Raw genomic sequence first — 13,301 nt, forward strand, 5'->3', positions numbered from 1 at the left:
AACCGTTTACATAATTTTGGCGTAGTCGGCAGGATGGAGGCGGAGTTACAGTCAGAGAGCCAAGGCCCCACTCCAGGAACCAGTGCCGCTGCGGGGGAAAGATCCCACTTAACACCCTCTGCTTATCAGATGACACCTGTTGGGCTCCTGGCCACCTATTTACCTAAATTTAATGGCCATAATATGTTGCTAAGAGATTGGATTGAACGAATCCAGAGTGCTGTTAAGGCTTATAAAGTCCCTGTGGAAATTCAACGAGAAATAGCCATCCTAGCTTTGGAGGGAGATGCACGTAAGACTATCATCACCTCTGAACTCCCTGAACCTGCTCCAGTAGAGGCAATTATTGAAATTTTGGAAGAAATATATGGAGACCCAGCTGATCTACACATATTGTGTAAAAGATTTATTGACCGTATTCAGAAACAAGAGGAGACCATTCCTCAATTTGCAAATGCCCTCAAAGAACTAATGAATGCCCTGACTCAGAAAGAAATGGAAGACGATGAGATTTCTACTGTAGATGCCGAGGCTTGGTCGGTACATCAGTTTTTGTTGGGTTTGAGGAGTGGAACCACTTGACAACATCTTAAGGAAAAATTGGAAAGGGAACAGAAAATTGGATTTCATAAATTGCAAAGTTTAGCTGTGAAATACCAGCAGGAAGAGGAGGCCATGCAGAGCACTTCTTATCAAAGGAATGTACAAGTTCCTAATCTACCAGTTTGTGATACAAAAGAAGTAAACAAGAAAGAGACAGAAAATTTAACTGGGGCGGTTAAAAGATTAACTGTGGAAATTCAACAATTGAGGAAAGAAAGATCATTCCCTAATGATAATAAATTGCCTTCTGGAACTGGGAATGAAAGAGAGATTCCTTTTGTTTGTTGGAATTGCGGAAAGGCTGGACATATTGCCCGGAACTGCAACAGTCGTCGTTACTCCGAGCGACGACCATATTTAAACTTAAATATCCTACGGTGGAGGGTCACATGGTGGGAAGAAATGGAATGACCCCAGAAGAGGAAATAAACCATCAAATAGTAGGTCAATGTCCAAAAATGTGTGTTTTATTGGATGATCGCCTTGTTAACTGTTTAATTGATACGGGTTCTCAAGTGACTACAATGGAAGAGGATTTCTTTATTAAAACTTACCCAGAAAAAACAACTGGAATTCAAGACTCTTGGGTATCATTGACTGCTGCTAATCATTGACCTGTACCGGTCAAAGGAATAACGTGGATGACATTACAGATTGAAGGAGTTCAGTTACCCAAACGGGGAGTTTTGATAGTTAAGAATAAGAAAGTATCAGCTGAACCAGTAATTTTGGGCATGAATATTCTCAAAGATTTAAATTTGCAACTCTTTAATTATTACCATCGAGACCGATTGGGAGTACTTCCAAAATCACAACCAGATCGGATGGTGTATCAACAGTTGATAAAGATGGGAAAAGCTCAACAACATGTTGACGGTTGTCACGGAGAATTGGGACTCATACGATCCCCTTATAGCTGAGTCATAAGAGTCCCTGCCCAAGCCGAAAGAATATTTCAGTTATCAGTGGGAACGCATCAGCCCACTACTGGAGTCACAGTTATGATTGAACCTGAGATTAATAGGACCGGAGTCTTAATTGCTCGAACAATGGCTGTTATAAAAAAAGGTACCCTTCCAGTAAGAATAATGAATTGTAATACTGAAGATGTAATAGTACCGGCTGGGACGTTAATAGCTAGAGTTTATCCCATTGAAGTAGTATCTGCTGGAAACAAAGAGAATTGTTTCTTTGAGTCCACCCAGGATTCTGCATGTACTCAGGACCAGGAACGGGCAGTGGTGGAGAGAATTATTCAGGCTATGGCTCTTGATGGGGAATCTTTTACTTATAGTCAGAGAGCTGAAATTATGGATCTCATTAAGACCAACCTTGAAGTATTTTCTCAGGGAGAAATGGACTTGGGATGTGCTGATCAGATCTCACACCGGATAAATACTGAGAATCATATTCCTATTCGAGAGCGTTATCGACATCTATCTCCTCTCCTCTATCAAGAAGTCAAAACCATGCTCCATGAGATGATCCAGACACGGGTAGTGGAGGAAAGCAAGAGCCCATAGGCAGCCCCAATTGTCCTAGTTAAGAAAATGGATGGAACCTTACGTTTCTGTGTGGATTATAGAAAATTGAATGCTGTAACTGTTCGGGATGCATACCCTCTTCCCCGAATTGATGATTATTTAATGACATTAGGAAAGGCCCAATATTTTTCCACTCTTGAATCACATAGTGGATATTGGCAGATAGCCATGGACCCGAGATATAAGGAGAAAACTGCTTTCATCACCCCTATGGGCTTATTTCAGTTCAATCGCATGCCGTTTGGATTAACAAATGCTCCTGCTACGTTCCAACGAGCAATGGAGGCATGTCTGGGAGATTTTAATTATGACCATTTATTAATTTATTTGGATGATATTATTGTTTTTTCTTCTTCTTTTTCTCAGCACATACAACATTTACAGTCAGTATTTCAACGGTTACAGCAATTCGGATTCAAACTTAAGCCACAAAAGTGTCATTTGTTTAGACAAAAAAATTCTTTTTTGGGACATCAGATTACGAAAGAGGGAGTTCAACCTAGCCCAGATAAAGTGGAGGTCATTCAGAACTGGAAACCGCCCAAGAATGTCACCAAGGTACGATCCTTCTTAGGCATGGCTAGTTATTATCGGAAATGTATCCCAAAATTTGCACAACATGCTGGCCCATTACATTTACTTTTAAAAGGGGCTAAAGCCAAGTCCGGGAAAGAAGCAGTTTCTTGGGGCCCAGAGCAAGAAAAGGCATTCGAGTGGCTGAAAAAAACAAATTACTACACCTCCTATATTGGCTTTTGCAGATTTCAGTGAACCTTTCAGGGTTTATACTGATGCAAGTATGAGAGGTTTAGGAGCTATACTTGCACAGATTCAAAATGGAAAAGAGCGAGTCATAGCTTTTGCCAGTAGGAGCTTAAGGGACACTGAAAAAAATGGAAAACTATAGTTCTTTCAAGTTGGAATTGTTAGCAGTAGTATGGGCTGTTACAGAAAAGTTTGCTGAGTATTTAAATGGGGCAAAATTTACGGTATATACCGATAAAAACCCAGTTGCTTATCTACAAACCGCAAAATTAGGAGCTCTTGAACAGAGATGGGTAGCCAGATTAGCTAAGTTTGATTTTGTGATCAAATATCAACCAGGAAAGGTGAATGCATGTGCAGACGCTCTGTCCAGATATCCTCATGAAATTCCAGTTACAGATGTGGATTCAGAACTAGAGGAGGTGGAATTTACTCCAATAGGAAGAAAAGCAAAAACCGCAGTGGAGATCTTTCAACAAGCTCAGATTCAGAAAGAAGAATATGGCTTGGTCAAATTTCAAGAAAAAGATCCCATTTTGAGTCCCCTTAAGAAGTGGGTGCAAGCTGGCAAGAAACCTCCTCCAAAAGTCCAGAAAACTCTGGATCTGGAACTGGTAAAGTTGTTGCGACAATGGACTCGTTTAAGCATACACCAGAATATTTTATATCGGAAAGTGAAATTAAAGTACCAATTGCAAACTACTAGACAGGTGATGTTATCTCAGTCTTTAGCTGTCAAAATCTTGCCTGAATTTCACCATTAACTAGGTCATTGGGGAACAGAGAAGACGTTACAATTATTTCAGACTACATTCTATTGTAACAATGCTCGATGGTTTATAGAACAAGTGTGCCAACGGTCTCCTCAGTGTGCCATTAATAAAGGAGCTGAAGTTAAAGTGTCTCCATTGAAGTGGAACACCTCCGCGCCCCTGGAAGTACTAACCATGGATGTCCTAACTGTAGATACCTCAACAGATGGATTTAATCATATTCTGGTCATGGTGGATCATTTTACCAAATTTGCCATAGCTGTACCAACTCGAAAACAGACCGCGGAAGTAGCAGCTAAATGTGTGTGGCAGGAAGTTATCCAAAAGTATGGCTGCCCAGAACAAATCCATTCTGACCAGGGCCCCTGTTTTGAAAGCCATTTATTGAAAAGTTTGTGTAACTTATATGGAGTAAGTCGAACGCATTCATCTCCTTATCACCCTCAAGGAAATGGAGCCTACGAGCGGTTTAATAGAACCTTGATCCAGCTTTTAAGATCATTAGAGGAAAAAAAGAAAAGGAGATGGTCTCTGTATTTGCAGGAGTTGATTTGGATATACAACCATACTATCCATGAAGGTACTGGATTTACCCCCGTATCAAATGATGTTTGGACGAGATGATGCGGGTCCTATTGATCTCAGGTTTGGTCTTGTGGGAGAACACTGTGACTATACCCCGGAAAATTGGGTCACTAATCACAGGAGAAGGATGTTGGAAGTGCAAGAACTAGTGTTAAAACAGCAACAAAAGGAACAAAAAAAAAAGTTGGATAAGTACCCTCAGATTAAAGTGGGGGATGAAGTTTTACTGCGACGCAAGGGAGCTCATCAAAGAGGCAAGTTATTATCGTTGTGGCAACCAGAGCCCTGGATTGTACAAGACAATGATTTCCAGATGTTCCGGTGTTTGAGATGCAACAGAAGGATGGAACTAGAAAAATTAAACAAATTCATCGTTCCTTGTTGAAGTTGTATAATTCCCAGGAGGGATGTACCGCGGAATTGCCAGAAAATGATAAGACTGCTTCATGTACAGTTGAGGAACCTCGAGCAGAGGAAATGTTAGAAGCATGGTGGATTCCCCCAAAGAGTGCTGAGTGTTCCACCCCAGAGGGTGGGCCTGTTGACTGTGGCTTCGCCTCCTGTTCCGATACTGCTTATGACTCTCCTGAGAGAATCCCAAATTTTGAACAAGAGGAGGTGGACGCTGCTTTGACTGGGGAGAATTCCATAGACATCGATGAGGTGGGGGTGGAAAATTTAGAATGCTATAGAAAATCTACTCGAACTAACCAAGGAAAATTACCTGATAGGTATATGCAGGAGGAATTCCTTTGGTATTGATGTATGATTTTAGTGTATAATTGTAGAGGACTAAAATGTTTAAGGAAGGGGGAAATTGTAGCAGGTAGAATAGAGAGCATTGTTTTTTTTTATTATTACCTGGTCAGCAGCCCAGGTGCAGAGGTGCTGCTGACACAGGGTTTAATTTACATTGAGGGCACTTTGCCCATACTTGAAATGGCCACTGCTGTGTGTTTAGGCAGGGCTGATGGCTATGCAGAGGGGAGTGAGTGCACGCGTACATATTAACGCATGCACTCCTCCCAGTTGCCCAGACAACCAGGACGCGTTGGGTAAGGCTCTCATGCGTAGAGCCGGCCGCGTTCATTATGCGTGTGAGGAGGGAAGGTTGCTTAGCAACCAGTCGCGCGCGAGAGAGCCGTTAGAGTTATAACAGCTCTCTGAGGGGACGGTGTGGCGCAGTTTGGAGCGGGCAGAGGATGAGGAAGGACGCAGCAGGCTGAGCTTAAGGAAAGCAGGCCAGAAGCTGCAGCAGACGACATCCTGAGAGAAAATATTGCGCGGCCAGGATTCTTCAATCCTTCACGTACAGCCATCAGTCCATCTGACAAGGAGTGGGGAAACACGGAGAGAGATTGCAGACAGATGCAAAGAGCCAGACAGATGTATAGACAGTGATTCCTGACACAAAGGTGCTGGAAAAGAGATCATTCAAGATAACACGTATGAAAGATGATTAATGTATTGATTAATCAGCATGTCACAATGAAGATTTTTGAACATTTTGATACAGTACAGTTGGCTCTAGAAATGTTCGCCAGTTTTGAAGCATGGCGTCAGAATACTGAGAATTTAGATTGATCATTCCCCCTGTGATGAATATAATCTCACTTTCATTTTTATTATTACAAGTGTGCCAGAAAGGTTGCCGAAGTGGGGATACAGTTATGTTATAGTAGGCAAAAACTGCATATTACCTATATACTAGGCATGAGAATATGAGATAGTGGGATTGAGAGGAAAGTGAATGAACTTAATGAAATGAGCTATTGCCCTGTCCGCTAGAGGCGTATCTCATCCTTTTTTAGCCTACTGACTTTACCAAAGCAATATATGAAAGAAGCCATTTTTGTTGTAGTTATTGTGTGTGTGATGCACAATACAGTGTGAAGTTATATTGGAAGAAAATACTTACCTATGAGTAGAGTCATCCGGCTGTAGTAATTCACTAACCAATTTTATTTTATTTTTTTATTATTTATCATTAACTTATTAACCAACCACTTTATTAACCTTTAACCATCTAATTGATACATTTATTATTCTGTTTTTTCCTAGGAAACGGGCTGATCTATTGAATAAGTAAAATAGCCAGAATAATTGATCAGACTGAGAGCAAAAAGCAAGAGTACTCTATTTACTATTGAGTTATGAAAAATTTTGCTGATCAGCAAACGTAAAGTTTAAATTGCTCTATAACTGCCTTCTCAGTGAAGCATTATACCGAAATTACTTTGGTACTCAGGGTTTTTGGGAACCCAAATAGGGTCTATTTCTCATTAGGGAGTGTGGATACGCTCAGCAAATACTTACCGGGTGGAAAGGTTATGTGTTATTGTTAACCAGTTGTTTTCCTCCTAGCTTCCGGAAGTGTCCTATAAGACCAGAAGATATTAAGAAGAGATATTAGATTGTGTTGTGTGTAATTCTCATTGGTTATATGGAGTAGAAGTTGTATTTTTATTTATTTTTTTAATACATTTTTTGAATTTTACAACCTGCATTGGTGTTTGTGGAGTTCTCCTTCAGTTGGTGGTTTGAAACCGTTTACACTGGTGGTCATTAATAAACGTGAAAGTAAAACATACACACGCTATTTCCTGTGTACTGTTGGAGGAATAAAGTAGGAGGGCATCTAGTGGTGAAATAGTAAAATTATACCTTGATTCATCCCAATAAATAAAAATACATAAAGTACCCCATTAATTAACTCCTTACCTCTCCCACTCAATAGTTACCAAAATAAAACACCTGTATATAAAAAGTGACATTTAAAAAAAATACATAAATAGTTACCTTAGGGATTCATATTTTTTATGTGTACGTCATGTGGGTATATTATTGTTACTTTTGCAAATAAGGGCTTGTAATTACTGGTGATCGCAAAACTGAAAGAATACTTTTTTTAATTCCAAATAAAATGTTTTCATAAAGACATAATTTAAACAGTGTAATAACCGGGACAAATGTGCAAATAAAGTATGTGCGTTTTAATCATGGTAGCATGTATTATTTTAGAACTATTATGGCTGAAAACTGAGAAATAATAATTTTTTTCCCCATTTTGTCATATTATTCCCGTTAAAATACATTTTAGAATAAAATAATTCTTAGCAAAATTATCAGGAGTTCTGCTACAGAGTAACTCACAGACACTCCACACAATCCGCACCATCATCATGCATTTTAATGTGTATTTTATATATTAAATAAAGTGGACTTTTTGATGGTGCAGATCGTGTGGAGTGTCTGCAAGTACTTGTTACTCCAAAGTGGATCCCTGCACATCTTACTCCATTGGTGCAGAAACATTTACTAAACAGAGTAACTCGCAAACATGTAAATAAGGTGCCCAGTAAAAAGGACAATGGAGATATCCGCCAGTAGAATGTCGGTGAAATTAGCGATATTCAACTTTATTACGTCTGTAAAATATCGGTAATCTTTACTGATATTTTACTATAAGCTAACCCTACTCTCACACAGAAACACCTCTCTATCAATGCCTAACACTAGGACTCCTCTGGTAGTGCCTAACCTTAACCCCTCCCGCCCCCCCGTTTTCAAGTGGTGCCTAACCTTGACCTCTGGCACCCTTTTTACCTGCATCAGGTGAACCCTGTTTCCATTTTGACCACCGCTACTCAGATTCTGGTGCAGGCTCCCCAGTCACTGCCGATATCTGGAATTCGGCTATAGAACTTCTTTGCCATATTAACTGCTGCTACCACAATTGCCTCCACTAGGTGGAGTTCAGCCAAACCATAGCCAGCCTCCATCACCCAGATTACCCATCATAGCCTGTATTAAAATAAAGTTACATTGGCGCTTATGATGTTGTTGAATTTATGTGGTGCGAATCGTGCCCAAATTACGTGCTTTGCTAGTAAAAAGTAAGAAGTAGTTGAAGAAAGTTTAGGCAGTTTAGCAAGATATTTATGATTTATTTAATTAGCCTTACTATTATTATTATTATTATTGATTTATATTGCGCCAGCATCTTCCGTGGTGCTGTACAATAGCATACAGAGTATAACAATACAAAATTTACAATACAACAGTTGATACAAGACAAGAGGATGTAACAGCTAAAGCAGTGAACAAGTTAACTACATATTTTACGAAGGGTGAGAGGTATGTACACTCATTTCACAGCATTGTGATACAAAAGGGGAAAGAGAGCCCTGGCCAAAAGGCCTTACATTCTAAACGTTTAAGGTATAGGACAGTAGGTAAGCGAAGCTGTGTGTGGAGTGGTAGAAATAGTGGTTAGTGGGCAGTGTCCTAGGTAGGAGAGTATGCTTGCCTGAGAGGTGAGTTTTCAGGTTGCGCCTAAAAATAGTAAGTGTGGATGAGTGGCGGATGTGTTGAGGGAGGGTGTTCCAGAGGAGGGGAGAGGATCGAGAGAAGTCTTGTAAGCGGGAGTGGGAAGAGGTAATCAGGGAAGAAGACAGAAGGATATCGTCAGCAGAGCGGAGATTGCGTGTAGGATGGTGTCTGGATATAAGTTGATTAAGATAGGAATAAGCTATGTTGTGAAGAGCATATATAGGTAGAATAGTGCTTTACTGTCTTTACGGCCACTTGTCACCAGGGGGCAGTGTGAGGCAATAGCAGAGTACTTTTGCTTTTAGTTTTTATATCGAGAGTAGTCAGCTGATTGCTCAGTGATCTGCGTCAAGGAATACTGCGAATTATGTCATTGTTTTGAGTAAAGCTGGCTTTGGTGCCGCTGCACTGCGTCATCTCACACTATAACTCGTTCATGGCAGCTAAAAGGTTAAAGATAGAGGAAAGGGTCACTTTGACATTTAAAACTTCTGCAACCTTTTTTGTGCCTAATGAGGTCATAAATTGCAGACAATGCTTCCATCTTCTGCAGGAATGTTCTACTAATCTTTATTAATAAGCTCCATAAGTATAGATTACTGTAGAGTCTAGAAATATTGTTATAGTCATCTGGAAACAAAATTACAGTAATTGTCCTAAGCCTAAACAATATTGTTCTTGACAAAAGCCAAGCAAAGGTCTAAATGTGATATTTATTGTTTGGAATGTTATTTAGCAAAGGCTGAAATGTATTTGGAATCATTTTCTGTTCACTTTGGCAGTCACAATGCTTTAATCAATACACCTTTTAGTTTATAATGCACTTAGCCTCTCTTTTACTCTGAGCATGATTGATTCCGAGCATTAAAATTGGATTAGTCCATGATGAACACTGTCAGCACTCAGGAATTCTGAGAACATTCTAAATGTGAAACAACAAAGTCCAGGGAAACAAATAGAAACACCCCAGGGGAGACTGTGGTACCCAAAACATATTCAGGCTGACATTTTGGCAAGTACATTTGTACTGATTAATTGAAATCATTAACACCTAAAATCTGCCAATTGTTCATTCGTTTAGGTAGGAAATCATAGTTAAACGTGTGTATGCATGCTAAGAATAGACTTTTTAATATAATTTCAATCCTATACTATAAAATCCCTGCGTCCGTCCGTCCGTCAGTGCTTTTTAGCACTGGGCATGTGCAGGGACGAGACGCAGAGACACCGCCGAGAGCCGCAGGAGGACGGGGCCAGGAGGGGCGGGCATGTGTGCGCGCGCGACGGGTGCGCAGCAGGTGCGCGCACGACGGCGCATTAGGAACGGACCTTTAGGCCACTAGTATGAAATAATTTCTACAGTTCAGCCTTGTAGATGAACATAACACCACAAGGCATTTTAAAGGAAAAATGTGTATCTTTTTAAAATTACCAGTCAGTTTACACAGTTATAGACTAAATCATTCTGAAGAAGCTGACCACATTTTATTGCTATGAAGTTTTTATGTGTAAATGAATCTTTTTAGGTTAAACTTTTTTATTATGTCCCTATCAGAATGTATGGCGCTAATATTTTATTTGGAAATAAAGGTGCATTTTTTCAGTTTTGCATCTATCATTAGTTACAAGCCCATAATTTAAAGAATAACAGTAATATACCCTCTTGGCATACATATTAAAAGTTCAGTCCCTAAGGTAACTATTTATGTATTTTCTTGTCACTTTTTTATGGGATACTTTATTTTTGGGGGGACTATGGGAGAGTGTGGGAGGGAAAGAGTTAATTTTAAATGTAATTGTGTGTGTGTGTGGGGGGGGGGGTTATTAAATGAAATGTATGTGTAATTTTACTATTTGTCCGCAAGATGTCTGCAGTCATTTTTTTTCTAAGCATCCTGTAAGCGTCACTGTAACACTTACAGGAAGTGAAGTGTGGGCGTGTAACTTTTTTTTCTACAAAATGATTGCGGCTTCTCTTTGAAGCCAGTGATCACTGCAATGGGTGCTTAGATCAATGAATGGGAACTGCAGTCGAGCCAGCAGGAGCGCACACAGCTGCAATTGCAGTGGAGATGCGTATATCTGAGGCTGAGGTGAAGTTTTTGGGGGCAAAGATATACTGTACTGGAGGCATAAATGGTTAAAGGGAATAAAAAAAATATTTAAAAAGTCATTATTTCTCAGTTTTCAAGCAGTCAAGCAAAGCGTTCCAGGTCAGCACACCTTTTCAAAATGCAAAGTTTTCAATTTATTGCTTCATAAGCACATTGCTTATGAAGCAATAAATTGAAAACTTTGCATTTTGAAAAGGTGTTCTGACCTTGAACTCTTTGCTTGACTACTTGAATACTGGATGCTGTGGCTCAGCACCTACAGGTTACAGCACTTACACCTGTGGGCAAGGTGTGCCACCACTGCAACACAATCACATTATTTCTCAGTTTTCAGTCATTTTATTTTTAAAATAAAACATGCAACTGTTGATAAAATCCATACATTTTATTTCTCATTGTACCCTAGCAATAATTACAATCTCTCATTTGCAAAAATAACAATAATATACCCTCATGGCATACACATACAAAAAAACTACAGTAAATCCCTAACGTAACAACTTATGTATTCTATTTTAAATTATGTGACTTTTTTTTAACAAGTTATTTTTATTTTAGTAATTTGGGGGGCAGAACAGAAAGGGTTGAATAGATTTTTTTTTTCTTACTATGTATTTTTTTTAATTGTATTTTTTAAACTGCAATTTTAATTTTGGACATGTCACCTACCTTAGAATAGGCAAAACTAAGGCAAAACTAAACCATTTTTTTCACATACTTTCATTGAATAATCAGTGCTGTTCATTACAGCGCTGATTATTCATCAATCGGCACTTTGATTGGCTTTTGGAACATAGAGAACATATGCGGCACCCATAGAGCAGTGAAGCCGATAATCTACACCCCAGGGACTTTAGAAGAAGTTCTGTGGGGCATAGATATATTGCCCCAACCACAGCAAGTGGTAAAGAGGAGTGTGGCCATGATAACATATTCAACAAACTCTTGTTGGATATGTTCCAGGGGTCTGCACGTGACAACAGTGGGGGCCAGAAGGATGTGGGAAGCCTCTGGAGGATCCAGAGGCTTGCCTCTTCTGAGGTAATTATCTATTGGTTTATTTTAGTCTTGTGTACCCTTTAATAAAACTGACTGCATTCTAATCCAAACAAGTTAATCTACAATATTTAATGTCTACCTGTGATTCCTATTTTCACATTTTCAGAAAAGTGTAATCATTTAGTCAAGGAACATCAGAATATATATTACTCTGCATACATTAGTTTTAAACTGCATGATTAGGCGTCCAGAGTTAAAAAAGCAACTTTCTGAAAGACCTCTGCCCAAAAGCATTTATATTTTTACTGCTATTTATGCTATGGATATTTTGTTTTCCAATTCTGCCCAAAGTAAGAAAAAAAGGTACGTCGCCTTAAAGTTTTATGATCCAATTTAAGCTTTTGAAAGTATCCAATCCTTTTGTTCTGGCGTAGTCTGCAACATTTTAATACAAACACAGCAAGTTTTACTTTTGAAATAAATATCTGCAAATACTTTAAATTCACACTATAATTGGTTGCAGTCTGCAGAAACTGCTTGCCGGTCAGCAGTATGTATAGAAGAAGGGAAGAAAAAGTATTACAGTGATGGAAAAAACCTAATCTGTTTATTAGTCCCGTCTTTATGCTCAATGCCTTTAGACCGTGATCTTTTATCTAGATACAGACAGAACTTTTGGAAAACAGCCGTGAATTTTAATGTGTTGTGTGTTTGTGACATTATCGCTTATGTGGATGTGGCTTTTTGTTACAGCTTTGTGATTTAACAGCTGATATCTCTCTGCACGTTGGAATATGTAGCATTTTCCCCGTAATAGTGTGGTGAGAAAGAACTTCTTTTGTATGGCAGATATGATAGATCATCTAAATCGCTGAATGCAAAGGAGGATGACTGGAGCTATTGCCCTGCCTAGGCAGAAAGAAAATTACCATGGGACAAGCAATGAGTAAATGATGGAAACTCTGCTCTCACTGCTGATTGCTGACACGCTGCCACAAACTGAGCTATTTTTATTCTTTTGATCCTCCAATTCTAGAAAAATAAATATGAGCTCAACAAACATTTGAAGCCATACCAGAGTATTAAAGTAGGATGAAACTCCATATTAACAGAAAAAAATAAAATAAATCATCCAATAAGAAATTATTTATTTAGTGTACCTCTTGTCTTTAGTGTTCACTTTCAGATTTAAAAAATTTACAACAAAATAATATTTCTGCTGGTTTCCATATTTACTGACTCCTAATATGTGATGCCAAAAGTGACATCACTTCTGCCCTTTTCTTTTTTTTTTAAGTTTTAACCTAGGTCAGTGTTAATTTACTGCATATTTTACAGATTACTGTCCCTCCTACAGAAAACATCACCTAGATAACAGGCTTACATCAATATGTAAACACTGTGACCAAAAGGTAAATTTACCTTTTGATCACCGTGTCCTTATCTTATCAGAAACGGGAAGTTTCTATTTTTTGCATTTTGAGATAAGCTTGTTACTCTAGCTAAAAAAAAAAGACTTCTCACAATCCTGTTTGCACTGCACAGTACAGTAAAGTTCTGCAAAGGCACCCGGAGCAGGTAATAAG

The 13,301-nt window shown here is 39.0% G+C and overlaps 1 long non-coding RNA gene across 1 annotated transcript in view; it reads left to right on the plus strand.

The window, feature by feature from the left end:
- LOC137557470 (uncharacterized) overlaps positions 1-12,812 on the plus strand; it is a 135,028-nt gene extending 122,216 nt beyond the window's left edge. The window contains exon 6 of the long non-coding RNA XR_011029575.1: positions 12,565-12,812. This is a non-coding gene — a long non-coding RNA (uncharacterized lncRNA). The remainder of the gene's footprint in view (positions 1-12,564) is intronic.
- The last annotated feature ends 489 nt before the right edge of the window (positions 12,813-13,301 follow it).

Source organism: Hyperolius riggenbachi, chromosome 1 (genome assembly GCF_040937935.1).
Source record: "Hyperolius riggenbachi isolate aHypRig1 chromosome 1, aHypRig1.pri, whole genome shotgun sequence".
Lineage (NCBI taxonomy): Eukaryota > Metazoa > Chordata > Amphibia > Anura > Hyperoliidae > Hyperolius > Hyperolius riggenbachi.